General features: G+C 41.7%; 1 long non-coding RNA gene across 1 annotated transcript in view; it reads left to right on the forward strand.

Moving 5' to 3' along the window:
- Window positions 1-5,610, forward strand: part of LOC131196253 (uncharacterized) — a 67,912-nt gene extending 62,302 nt beyond the window's left edge. Inside the window, exons 2-3 of the long non-coding RNA XR_009154680.1 lie at window positions 4,718-4,809; window positions 5,483-5,610. This is a non-coding gene — a long non-coding RNA (uncharacterized LOC131196253). The remainder of the gene's footprint in view (window positions 1-4,717; window positions 4,810-5,482) is intronic.
- The last annotated feature ends 8,842 nt before the right edge of the window (window positions 5,611-14,452 follow it).

Raw genomic sequence — 14,452 nt, forward strand, 5'->3', positions numbered from 1 at the left:
TCTAGTGAAAACCAACCATCTCCCTGCGTGGCTCAATTCTTGAAATTGGGATACGATCCCACCACTTGGTCTGTGGAATGCCTCATAGCTAAATGGTATTCAGAAAAATTTGGCAAATCCCATGACTGCCAATCAATTCTGGAATCAACTGGGAACAAATTTTGCAGGCCACATCCTTCCACTAACACCCTTGGCTGCAGGCATGAAAGGAGACTTTATTTTTGGTAGAAGAGTACTAAAGGTTGAAGATAAGTTCTAACTCGAGATCAGTCATCACCCCTGTTACTCAAAGCAAGATACCAAGAGTTTCTATAATGGCTATAATAGGTGCTGTTTCTGGCAGGATATATTTCTATTCAGGCATTCAGGGAATGTGTATTAGAGCGAGGCTCTGCTCCGAAATATCCATTGAACCCCTGAGCATACGAATGGGTGAAATGTTCTGCCTACCCAAGATCAAGCAACAACATATCTAATCTCTCTACTTTGCTAGATGAACACAGAAATCATTAGCTTAATTTGTTCTGAGTTTGTGCTCTTTTTTTTCTTTACAAAAAAAAAAAAGCTGCTTTGTCTCATACATGTTTTTTATCTTGAGCTAATGATTTATTTATTTATTTATTGCAAATAAATCTCCCTGCTAAAAAGACAGGGAGATTAGGTAAAATATAGGGATATCATCCTCTACAACGGTAAGGTTCAGGTAAGTAAGCCCAGAGAAAAGCTCCTACACAGATATACACATTCTCTATCAGGTCTTTGCCAATGAAGGAGTCATAAAAATGAGACTTTCTTTTTTTCTTTATGAGATTAGAGCAGCTCGTTAAAAATAATAGTCCGAGTGTCCTTCAAAAGCCCATTTTATTTAAGCTTTGGCAAAATCATGTCCATTATCTAAGGGAGACTTAGTATGTTACTTCAGCAATGCTATAAAATTTTGCGCCAGTGTTGGCTGAAGCCAGTGGTGTTCTGCAACAACTGTTGTAAAACGTGGTGGCTGCACAACCTGGGAAATGGAGATTGTGGTATCTGGGGTATATTCCCATGAAGTACCCGACTCCCTTCCATTCGGTCCTGTCTGACAATCTCACCTCATCCTAATCCCTGAATTCTTTGAGACATTTCCTTGATTCCATTTTATCATCTGAAAGGGTATCTGCCTGATCGTGTAACGGGTGTAATTGTGTCCTTAGTTGTTTTCACACTAATCCTGTAGATGTTTACTTAGGGTACTTCCACTCAGGGTATTTGGGACAGTCCAAATCAATGCCAGCCCTTTGTGTTTCATGCCATTACCTCCTTTCATTAGTCAAGTTACTCCTTTTCATCAGTTGAACAAACTCGGTGCCATTTTTGCACTGTCTGATTGGTTCAGCTGACAGAGCCATTGCTTGGTTGATGTTTTCCCACTGTTTGGAAGGCAGCAAATGAAGATAATTGTAGGATGGATTCCCACTGCTTTTGGGGGAATGCATGGTGAACATGCCAGGAAGATGGAAGTGCCCAATGTTTATTGGTTTGTTTTATTTGTTTGTTTGTTAGATTTGTGTGCTGCCCATCTCACCTAGAGTTGTGCCTACAATATGTGTGAAATGCTATTTGCTCTGTGAATAGTAGGTTTCTGACAGCTTTCTTTTAAAATAGAGGGAGGGGAAATGCAAAGAAAAATAGGAAGTTCACCCTCTCCCCTCCCCTCCTCTCCTTTCCTTGCCCACACATAGAAACAACTTGGAACAACAGAGTTGGAAGGGACCTTATTTATTTATTTATTTATTTATTTATTTATTTATTTATTTATTTATTTATTTATTTGTCAAACACAATTTGTCAAAAGTATATATAAGTATGTACTTATATATACTTGTCAAAAGTATATATAAGTATAAGCATGAAATAACCATACGAATTGGATACAATCAAAGGGAACATTAGGACAGGAACGGTAGGCACGTTTGTGCTCTTATGCATGCCCCTTATAGACCTCTTAGGAATGGGGTGAGGTCAACAGTAGATAGTTTTTGGTTAAAGCTTTGGGGATTTTGGGAAGAGACCACAGAGTCAGGTAGTGTGTTCCAAGCATTAATAACTCTGTTACTGAAGTCATATTTTCTACAATCAAGACTGGAGCGGTTCAAATTAAGTTTAAATCTATTGTGTGCTGGTGTATTGTTGCGATTGAAGCTGAAGTAGTCTTCGACAGGAAGGACATTGTAGCAGATGATTGTATGAGTTAAACTCAGGTCATGCCGAAGGCGGCGGAGTTCTAAATTTTCTAAACCCAGGATTTCAAGTCTGGTGGCATAAGGTATTTTGTTGTGATCAGAGGAGTGGAGAATTCTTCATACTCCGTACTCCAACCCCTTGCTCAAGCAGGAGAGTCTATACCAGGGGTGTCAAACTGAAGGCCTGGAGGCCAGATCTGGCTCGCGGGGTGCTTAGATCTGGCCTGTGGGGCTGCCCTGGGAAAAGGACTGGCCCACAGTGCCTCTGCCAGCAAAAGCAGAGCTCAGGAGAGCCATGTACAGCCTTCCCGAGCTCAGTTTTCACTGGCAGAGGTTGCAGGAGGCCGTCGCAGCTGAAAATGGAGCTTGGGAGCCTGTTTTTGCTGGCAGAGTGCTTGGGCTGCCATAGGCGACCCTGACTTGAGTGACATAGAACTGACCATGGTCACCCTGGCCACGCCCACTTTGCCCCCACCCCGAGGTCATACACAACCCTAATGCAGCCCTCAATGAAATCGAGTTTGACACCCCTGATCTATACCATTTCACCCCCTCTCCTCTCTCTACTTCGCTCCTCTCCTCTCCTCTCCCCTCTCATCTCCTTCTAAATTCCTGCCAAATTTAAAACCAGAAGACGTTTATTTACAAAGCAAATGTTATAACCGTTGTGATGCTATATAGCATTACTGATCAAAGTAATCTCTACAAGATACTAAAAAGCAACGTAACAATAAAAGAGGAATTTTTATTTAAAAGTTAGTTGTGCCTGCTGATATGTGTATTTTGATGGTTTATCTGACATGTATATGTGAGTGTGTATTAAATTCACCTGCATTTTCATACATTTTTGCCTTCTATGAAAATTTGATGTAGAATTTCTACTGAATATGTGTTTACTTTGCAAAATGTCGTTTTACATCACAATTTTTATAGTCTTTTTTTTTATACATGTATGCATTTTCTGTGCTATTCTTTAACATACAAACAGACACAGAGGCAGGTGGTTCAAGGAACTGTATGACAAAGATTTAGAGAAGTACGAGGATCAAAGGATAAGTGACATGCTGATGCAGGAACTGTGTGTTTCATTAGCTTATATCAAAATGTAAATTGAAAAGAATTTTTGGCACAAGCTGAACTGCATGTCACAGAATAATTCTTCCCAAGAATAATGATATTTGTCAGTGTCAAGATCATAAATAAATAGATGTTTGTTTGATGTGCAATATTGCATCTATTAATCTTTATTACTGCTATACCTTCCAGCACACATGCTTATTTATTTCTAAAAGAGGAGATGCAAATGACATTAGCAAACTGGATTGAAGCAGTAATTTACCTATGCCCAAACCAAGAAATTCTCACTATGCACTTAATCTGGCTACTAAATTTACTTATTTTTTGGTTCAAATGCATACAGACACAGGTATACCCACGAAATATTATTATCCAACCAAGTTAATCGTATTTGGTCAAATGTATCAGCTGTTGTTGATCTGATTAAGCATGTTATGTGAATACAGGCAACCAGTTGAAAATAATTGGGGCTGTGCCCAGAAAATTTTTTTGTCAGCATTGCACCTGTACCCAGCAACACATTTTTCATATTTTTTTTTAATTATCGTAATTTTTAATTGGTTTTGGGTGGCACTTGCAAACAGTGTTTTTGTGACTTTTTTTTAATGCATCTGCATGCATATTTCTTAGGCACTTTACTGTCAGTTTACCTACCAATTTCCTCAAACTGTCATTAGTAACCAAGAGTGATTTATCCTGCAGTTAAAAAATACCTGAGCAAGGAGTTCTGCATTTATTGCCCTATCTTTGGGCTCTGTAGATTGGACCAAAGGCTCATCTGTTCTTGGGAAGACTTTAATTTTTGTTCTCCATGTTTGTCTCTTTGTAGTGTGACCAATCCCATCATCGGAAATTAAAAAAAAAATCACACTCACATGCTTCACAAAAAGCAAACCTCCCCTTTTCTGAATGGCTTCGTAAAATGGCTGTGTCTATGCAAAATAAAATACCCCTCCCGAGGAATACAGTTTTTATTTGGATTTATGATTAGCTCAAGAGTATTAAAACAATTTAAAATTTAAAAAAATGTGCTAGGTTAAAAAAAATGCCTCCCCTTAGCATTTTATGCATTTTTTTTTTTTTAAAAATACTGAATTCTAGAAAAAGTCCTTACTTCCTGTACACCGTTCAATCCACTGACTACACCGTACCTTCTAGTACAGGGTGTCAAACTTGATCCCTCACAGAGTCATCATGTGACATATCCGGAGTTTTTCCCCCTTCGCTAAACTGGGCGGGGGCAAGGCCAGCACGTGACGCATTTGCCCTGCGGGCCGCAATTTTGACACCCCTGTTCTAGTATCTCCCGGCCACCGATTCTGAAATATGGCCTCCTGATGGCCATTCCCATCCCCTCTCCGGTTTTTTTCTTTGAAAAGAGAATTTTTCAAATAATTTGTTTCCATGTCTGGTACTAGGATGGAAGCGACTTATGATGCTCCTAAATCAGGAGGAAGATCTAAAGAAGTTTAGCCACCCTAAGATTTCCATTAGGAAACAGTAGCACAAGGTGAGTAAGTGGGTTTTGATGAGGAAGTAATAAGCATCACTCTTATTTCTCCTACTGCTTCAGGTTCTTTCCTACAGTGATAGATCTTCAGGTTTCAGGCCCAGGGTCCTTGTATATGGTTGTTGACCATTGCTATTCTTGGTCTGAAGATAGCTCCACCACAACAAAGCACAGCCTAAGGCAGGGGTCTCCAACCTTGGTCACTTTAAGACTTGTGGACTTCAACTCCCAGCTTTGCTGGCTGAGGAACTCTGGGAATTGAAGTCCATGAGTCTTATAGGGACCAAGGTTGGAGACCCCTGGTCTAAGGCACTAGCATAGATGGCTACCAGGGTGGATTTTCCAGGTGACACACCTGAAAGTGTGACTGTCTGATTAAATTTGGCCAATTGGTAGATATGGCATACTTGTGATGGTAGCTAAGGATGCATTTCCAAATACACATAGGAAAATAACTTCCGAGGGGATATATGGGCTCTTCTTTCCTTACATTGTACTTCCCTTCCAATAGCAAATAGAATTTGTTTGAAATTCTCTCTGCAGGCAATTTCCTCCTTTGACAATTCTTTTATATGTTCTACTTACCAGAATATTGATCCTCACTGTTTAATTTACTACTACGCCATTATTTTCCTTAGCATGCTAATTTCTGGGAATTATGTTACCTCAGTAGATAAGAAATATCCAAGACTGGAAACTAAACCGGGAAGTCAAAGCAAGCACCCTGGAAGAAGACAACAGTCTCTCTTTCATGCTGTGGCAAGAGAACTATATTACTGTACACGGGTGTGTCGATGAAGCCATGAGGAATTAAATTCAACTTGAAGGAGGCATTACGTATCAATTTATCTTCACATGTTTTGCTTCTACACCAAATCAAAAACTCCTAGAACCATGATGGTGAACCTATGGCACGCATGCGCACGTGCCTCCAGCTGGTTTTTGGGTCTCTGACATGCATGCACAGGGATGGGGCACATGTGGGAGATACACACACATGCATGAAAGGCTGGGTGCACACGGGGGTCGCACACACATGTGCATGGGGCGGGGCATAGTGTGGGTCACGCACGCATGCATGGGGGGCGGGGTCGCAGGCGTATTGCATTATGGGTATGTGTGCATGCACTTTCGGCACTCAGTGTCGAAAAGGTTAGCCATCAGTGTCCTAGAAGAAGCTGGCTATAGCCAAGTAATCAAATATAGTGTGGAGACCAGTATGCAACAATACACAAAATAGTTTGCAGAAGTAGCTGAATTGTTTAAAGTCACTGTGTAACAGTTTAAGCTGGTCAGGCTAGCTCTCTTCGGGTCAAAGACATTTTTCATATACCGTATGAAGACATTTGCATTTGAGGTAGGAAACTAGGGGAAATGATCTATGAATCAAAGTTCTGATTTCGTATTTTTCCAGTTTACCAAAATGCATTTGGCAGCAAAATGAATGTTAAATAATATCTGAGAAATATATGTTCCATTGGGGGACTGTGAAGAGCAAAACAAAGTGACAGGATTGAAGCCAGAGATGGATAAATAAATATATGGTTGGGAAACACCTATTTACTTTAACTTTCCAGAGCCAGATAGAAATTACATAGCGGAGTTCTGAAGCTGCCTACTGATCATCTGGTGATTTTTGTATCGCATTTGGGAAATATGGAGAAGTGGTGAAGTGGCAAATGAATGCAGGTGGGCTAATGTTGCCCCGTGTTCAAAAGAGGTGACGATGGATTTTAAAGCTACTAATAGTCTTGACACTGAAATTTAAGACAATTCTAGGGAAGACTATAATGAGGTAAACCCCTGAGGATCCTCCCCAAAAGGGAGGGCTAATTATCAGAAATTAGCAGGGATTTGTCACAAACAAATCTTGTCAGACTAGCCTGATCTCATTTTTTTGATTGCATAACTTCCTTAGTAAGAAACCCAGAAACCTGTAAAATCCTGTAAAAAGACATTGAAGGCCCTGGGTATATTTATTCTGGAGAAAAGATGACAGGACAGGAAAATGATAGCCTTCCTCAAATACTTGAAAGGATGTCTCTCAGAAGAAGGTCAAGGCTATCTTTCTTCATTCCAGAGTTCAGAGCATAAGATAATGTTTACATCACAGGATGGCAGATTCTGATTGAATGTTGGGGCGGGGGAGAACTTCCTAACAATAAGAACAATTTGACAGTGATACCAATTACCTAGAAAACAGGATGTCATGCCCTTCAGTGTAGGTGTTCATGTGGAGACTGGACAGCCATCTGTCAGGGCTCTTTTATTTTGGACTCCAGCACAGAGCAGGAGATTGGATTGATGGACTAAGTCAGAGCTCCTCAAACTTGGCAGCTTTAAGACTTGTGGACTTCAACTCCCAGAATTCTCCAGCCAGCATAGCCAGCATTCTGGGAGTTGAAGTCCACAAGTCTTAAAGCTGCCAGGTTTGGGGATCCCTGGACTTAGCAGATCCCTCCAAGTCTATGTTTCTATAATTTAAAAAGTATATTTTGAATTAAAACGAACTTTTTGAAGGGCTGGCTTCAGGATAAATTATTGAAGTGGGAAGTTACCTTTATCTCTTCAGACAAAAACTCCTTTAAGTGACAATTGACCAAATTGGAAACAGGCCTAGGAACGCTGTGCAAAGACCCTCTCCCTCATTTGCCTCTTTCACTATTTCTCTCACTAGTGGGCCTATAAGATCATAGCAGGGGTGAAATGCTCCTGGTTCGGACCGGATCAGCTGATCCAGTAGCAATGGCAGCGGGTGGTTCGGCGAACCGGTAGCAAAAATCCCTCCCCACCCCCATTCCCAGCTGAGCCACGTGATCGTCAGAGCCTTTTTTTAAACGTTTAAAAGCATTTTTTCTACAACCTCTTTGGCCGAATAGGTTGTTAAAAAATGCTTTTAAAAGGCTCTGATGATCCCAGCTGAGTTGCCTGGTCGTCAGAGGCTCTTTTTTTACTTTTAAAAGCATTTTTTTACAACTTCTTCTGCTGAAAAGGTTATTTTAAAAAATGCTATTAAAAGGTTTAAAAAAAGGGTCTGATGATCACAACTGAGCCACATGATCGTCAGAGCCTTTTTTTACTTTTAAAAGCAATGCTTTTAAAAGTAAAAAAAAGATCGCCCGGCACACCATGTGCGCATTGTTCTACTTACTGCATGCCTCCTTTTAGCGTGTACTGCACACTCACACCTTGCATTTGGTGCATGGTGCGCACTGTACATGCAAACACAGTGTACATGCACAGCCAGCAAACCCGTAGTAAACCAGTTCAGATTTCACCACTGGATCAAAGGTACAAAAGGATAATGCTATTGTTGTGACCCAGGCCCAAGTAGGTCCAATACTTTTCCAGGTCTTACTTACAAGTAATCCTCAACTTAGGACCACAACTGAGCCCAAAGTTTATGTTGCCTAGTGAGACATTTGAAAAAGTGAGTTTTGTCCCATTTTATGACCTTTCTTGCCATAGTTATTAAGTAAATCATTGCAGTTGTTAAGTTAGTAACACGGTTTTTATTTATTTTTATTTATTTATTTATTAAATTTTTATACCGCCCTTCTCCCGAAGGACTCAGGGCGGTGTACAGCCAGCGATAAAACAAAATATATACAATTAAAACAACATTTAAAACAAAGCAAATTATAAAGGCCGATAAATTAAAATTTAGATTTTAAAATTTTAAAATATTAATAAACCCCAAATTTAAAATTCTACATTATTATGCCAGTCCCGCTTGAATAAATAGGTGTGTTTTAAGCTCACGACGGAAGGTCCGAAGATCAGGCACTTGACGTAGGCCAGGGGGAAGTTCATTCCAGAGCGTCGCTGCCCCCACAGAGAAGGCCCTACTCCTGGGGGCCGCCAGCCGACACTGTTTGGCGGACGGCACCCTGAGAAGACCCTCTCTGTGAGAGCGTATGGGTCGGTGGGAGGCAAAGGGTAACAGCAGGCGGTCCCGTAAGTACCCGGGTCCTAAGCCATGGAGCGCTTTAAAGGTGGTAACCAAAATCTTGAAGCGCACCCGAAAAACCACAGGAAGCCAGTGCAGACTACGGAGTAGTGATGTCACGTGGGAGCCACGAGCGGCTCCCGTTACTACTCGCGCAGCCGCATTCTGGGCTAACTGTAGCCTCCGGGTGCACCTCAAGGGCAGCCCCATGTAGAGAGCGTTGCAGTAATCCAACCTAGATGTAACCAGAGCATGAGTGACCGTGCATAAGGCATCCCGGTCAAGGAAGGGAAGCAACTGGCGGACCAAGCAAACTTGGTAAAAGGCCCTCCTGGAGACGGCCACCAGATGTTCATCAAAGGACAGCCGTCCATCCAGGAGGACGCCCAAGTTGCGAACCACCTCCTTTGGGGCCACTAACTCGCCCCCAACAGTCAGCCGCGGATGCAGCTGACTGTACCGGGGTGCCGGCATCCACAGCCACTCCGTCTTGGACGGATTGAGCTTGAGTCTGCTAAGTGAATCTGACTTCCCCATTGGTTTGGCTTGTCAGGAGGTTGCAAAAGGTGATCACATGATCCTGGGACTGCAGCCACCATAAATATGGGCCAATTGCCAAGCATCAGAATTTTGATCATGTGACCATGGGGATGCAGCAATGGTTGTAAGTGTGAAAAATGGTCCTAAGCCACTTTTTTCAGTGATGTTCTAACTCTGAACAGTCACTAAATGAACTGTTGTAAGTCAGGGACTACCTGTATTTATTTATTTAAATTTATTTATTCTCCAGCTGGCACTTCTCATATTTATTTATTTATTTATTTATTCAATTTTTATACCGCCCTTCTCCCGAAGGACTCAGGGCGGTTTACAGCCAAATAAGAAACAGAGTTACAAAAATTAAAAACATTTTAAAATCTACCGTATATACTTGAGTATAAGCTGAGTTTTTCAGCACGTTTTTTGTGCTGAAAAACGCCCCCTCGGCTTATACTCGAGTCTACCCTTGCAGAGCCGACCCAGGGAGAGGGTTTTTTGCCCTCGGGAACAGCTGGGCCGGCAGGACGAGCCCAAATGCTGCCGGCATGCTTTGCCAGCTCGGCCGGCTCATTTTGGGGCGGCGGCTGGCCTCCGGCGTTTTCTTCCGCCGCTTTTTGATGGCGGCGGTGGTCGGCGGAGGGGCGGGGCGGAGGGGCGTCGACATTTTCGCCCCTCTCACTGCCCTCCTCTTGCCCGCGGTGGGGGCGGAGGGGCGTTGTCACGAATACATCCCAATAAAATGCAAAGGTTTCAAAGCATGTTTTGGAAAAGCAGCGAGGATGGGGAGAATGCTGCCTTGAATGTGAAAGAAACGTGGAAAACTCCAACTACAGTATAAAAAAAACATTTGCACTCAGTACTTTTTATTTTATTTTATTTTTGCCAAGTTTTCCCCAGGGTTTTTTTTTCCCCCTATGAAAATTGGGGAGGTGGGGAGAAAGAGGTGAAAAAGAAAAGCCTCTTGGAAAGCGGAGAAATATGGCAAGAACAAACGATTTCTCCCCCCCGCCCCTCCCGGCGCCGTCCTTCTCTCCCGCCAGTCACACGGTTCAGTTTTTTTTCAGGCTAACTATACTTTGCGTTTCACTCCCCCGAGTGAACATTGTAACCCGAGACTTGCTCGTAAACAGTGAGCAAAATTACGGTAATCTCCTCTGCCAAATCTATTCCCAAACCCTCCCCCCCCCAACACCTCCGCTCCGCAAAGGCAAGAAATGAACACCGAATCCGAGAGGGGGGCAGGAGGAGGAGGAGGAGGAGAGATGGGGGCATTGCAAGCTAGGGTGGGAAGAAGGAGGAGGAAGAAGAAGGGAGGCAAAAGAAACCGACCCTTGCGCAGATCAGCAAATTAGCTTTCCTTCTCCAAACCAATTTTTTTTTTAAAAAAAAAACCCGTTCTACCCAGAGCAAATGGCAAATAAGCAGCCTGTCAGGCTACCTCCGACGGTAAATAGGAAAGAATTCACCTTGACTCCATTTGGAATGAAAACAAGTACTTTTACTTTTACAGTCTTGATAGCAGCCAAGCAAAGCTGGAACTGAGACAAAATATGGCTAACATATCATATCCCCCCAATTGTCCCTCCTCCTCCAGGAGGTCAGGCTGGTCTGGTCCAATGCCAACTCCTTCACGGCCCCTCATGGTAATCTTCTTCCACAGGTCTCTGGATGTCAGTCAACTTAGGAATGAAGTGTCGGTTAGAAAAGCGCGCGCTGATAACACTCAGTAATAAATCATCCCTCCCACCTGTTATGTCAGCCGACACTCATAATAGGCTCCTTTCCCTCACCCTGGACGGAGGTATGATACATCTCATCTCCTTAACAGTTTATAATGAAATAAACATTTTACATTCTATCTACTGATATAATCATTCAAAACTATATGAAGATTGGAGTGGAGGCTGACATTCGGCCCTCCTGCAACAAGGACGTCAGTCCTAGAAAGAAAAAAGAGAAGTTAGGGTTTGTCAGGATATTTTTTATAGAATTGTGCTATCTTTTCCGATGCACGAACATCTTCTTTGTTCACCCATTCAGCTTGGGATAATGGGAAATGTTTCCAAGAAATAAGATATTGAATTTTATTTCTATGTTTTCTTGAATCTAAAATTTCTTTTATTTCAAAGTGTTGTTCTCCCTCTATGAGAATTGGTATAGGAGGGGGTGTACGGTTAGGACGGAAAGTAGACGTGTGTTCAGGTTTCAGCAAACTGACATGGAAAACGGGGTGGATTCTTCTAAGTGTTTTTGGTAAATCTAGTTGTACCGTCACGGGGTTGATGATTTTACTATGGGAAAGGTCCCACATATTTGGGTCCAAGTTTCTTAGATTTCTGAGTGGTTTGAAGATATTTGGTGGAAAGATAAACCTTATCGCCCACTTGATATTTGTTCTCAGGGGACCTTTTTTTATCTGCTTGTTTTTTATGCGCACGGTGAGCGTCGTCGATCGCTTATAGTCATTTTCCATGTGCTTTGTATTTGATCTATCCATTCTGACAAAGAGGAAACAGTAGTTTCTTCCTTTGGGAGTTCGAGATAGGAACAAAATCTTGACCTGAAGCTATTTTAAAGGGAGTAAATCCTGTGCTACTATGAATTGAGTTGTTGTAGGCAACTTCAGCAAAAGGTAAGAGATCAGACCAATTGTCTTGCTGGTAGTTAACATAACATCGCAGATATTGTTCTAGTACAGAGTTGACGTTCACAGCTTCCATTAGTTTGAGGATGATGGGAGGAGCTTAATCCTTGGGCGGAGCCAATGAGTCGTAAAAATTCTTTCCAAAATTGAGAAGTGAATTGAACTCCTCGATCTGAAATGATGCGATCAGGAACTCCGTGAAGTCTATAAATGTGTTGTACAAACAACTTTGCTAGAATCTTTGAGGAGGGTATTTTTGAACATGGAATAAAATGGACTTGTTTGGAGAAAAGGTCAGTCACAACCCATATAACAGTATTGCCTGAACTTTCAGGTAATTCCACTATGAAATCCATGGATAGTTCTTTCCATGGGGTTCCTGGCCTGGCTACAGTTTGAAGTAGTCCAGGAGGTTTTCCTGGAGGCCCTTTGGATGATGCACAAATAGGGCAACTTGCTACATATGCTTGAATGTCTTTTTTAAGACTTGGCCACCAAAACTGTCTTTTAAGAAGATGCAAAGTTTTCACAAATCCAAAATGCCCTCCTCAAAGATTGGGGGGGTATGATATGTTAGCCATATTTTGTCTCAGTTCCAGCTTAATGTCAGGCTACCTCCGACGGTAAATAGGAAAGAATTCACCTTGACTCCATTTGGAATGAAAACAAGTACTTTTACTTTTACAGTCTTGATAGCAGCCAAGCAAAGCTGGAACTGAGACAAAATATGGCTAACATATCATATCCCCCCAATTGTCCCTCCTCCTCCAGGAGGTCAGGCTGGTCTGGTCCAATGCCAACTCCTTCACGGCCCCTCATGGTAATCTTCTTCCACAGGTCTCTGGATGTCAGTCAACTTAGGAATGAAGTGTCGGTTAGAAAAGCGCGCGCTGATAACACTCAGTAATAAATCATCCCTCCCACCTGTTATGTCAGCCGACACTCATAATAGGCTCCTTTCCCTCACCCTGGATGGAGGTATGATACATCTCATCTCCTTAACAGTTTATAATACAGAAATAAACATTTTACATTCTATCTACTGATATAATCATTCAAAACTATATGAAGATTGGAGTGGAGGCTGACACAGCCCGTTTTGAGTCTGATTATTGTTTCGCGGTGGTTGCCCTCTCTGATCTCCTTGTACATGACAAGGCACCTCTAACCCAGCGCTTTGTGTTTGTTATTGGTAATTCTCCTCTCCCTTCTTCCATTGGAGTCCTCTCCTTCCTTTCGAGCAGGCGGGCGATTTACCTTCTCTGCCTCTTTTATTTTCCTGGAGGTGGAGGTGTATTCCTAAGGATGCCTTCAGTGCTGGGGAAGGAGCCGATCCATGGAGGGAGGCGGCGCTGCCGAGAAGCCGCTGCTTACAGAGGCGAAAGAGCCAGGAGACCTTGGCATGGGTGGGCGGCTGGTGTAAGGCAGGGCAGAACCTTCGACCCGCAAGGATCCCGGGAGGTGGGGGCGAAGAGAGGCAGAGAAGGAGGGAGGAGGAAGGAAAAGAAAGAAAGGGGAGTGAAAATAAGAGCAGTCCGAGCAATAAATAAATATTGCTGGGCTGCTTTCCAAAAATCCTCAGCACGGAACTAAAAGTTGCAAGTGTTTTGTGAGTTCAAACAGTCCCTTCCAGACTAACACGTTTCATTAAAAGATACAAAGTTTGGTAAACTGAAGCTCGCTCTGTCCAATGCAAAAAAATCATCATCATCATATAATAATAATAATAATAATAATAATGATAATAATAATAATAATAATGATGATGATAATGATAATAATGATAATGATAATAATAATAATAATAATAATAATAATAATAATGATGATGATAATGATAATAATGATAATGATAATAATAATAATAATAATGATGATGATGATAATGATAATAATGATAATGATAATAATAATAATAATAATGATGATGATAATGATAATAATGATAATGATAATAATAATAATAATAATAATGATGATGATGATAATAATGATAATAATGATAATGATAATAATAATAATAATGATGATGATGATGATAATGATAATAATAATAATAATAATAATAATAATAATAATAATAATAATAATAATATTCAGCCGTGCTTCGCTTTGATGGCAGCCTGACGTAAAATGGGGGGCAGGGGGATACATACACGGTTAGGGAAAAATAACAAAACAATGTTTTGGGCTCAATTGCAGTCTTAAATTGAGGACTACCGGTACTTGCAATTTGAACCTTATTGGACACTTCATTCCTGGAGGGTTTTTAAAGAACAGACTGGACAATCCTTTGTCTGAAACAGTATAGGATCTCTTGCTTGAGGAGTGGGGACTGGACTAGAAGATCACTGTTAGTTTGGGATATGTTCAGAGCCCACACATCTGATGACATAAAAAAATTGGCAAAGTCATCTCAAGTCACTTTGGCCGTTATTCCAGGTGGGCTTACATCTGTATTGCAGCCCCTAGATGTCAGTTTAAATAAACCTTTCAAGGACCGTGTGCGA

Source organism: Ahaetulla prasina, chromosome 1, assembly GCF_028640845.1.
Source record: "Ahaetulla prasina isolate Xishuangbanna chromosome 1, ASM2864084v1, whole genome shotgun sequence".
NCBI classification, from domain to species: Eukaryota; Metazoa; Chordata; class Lepidosauria; order Squamata; family Colubridae; genus Ahaetulla; species Ahaetulla prasina.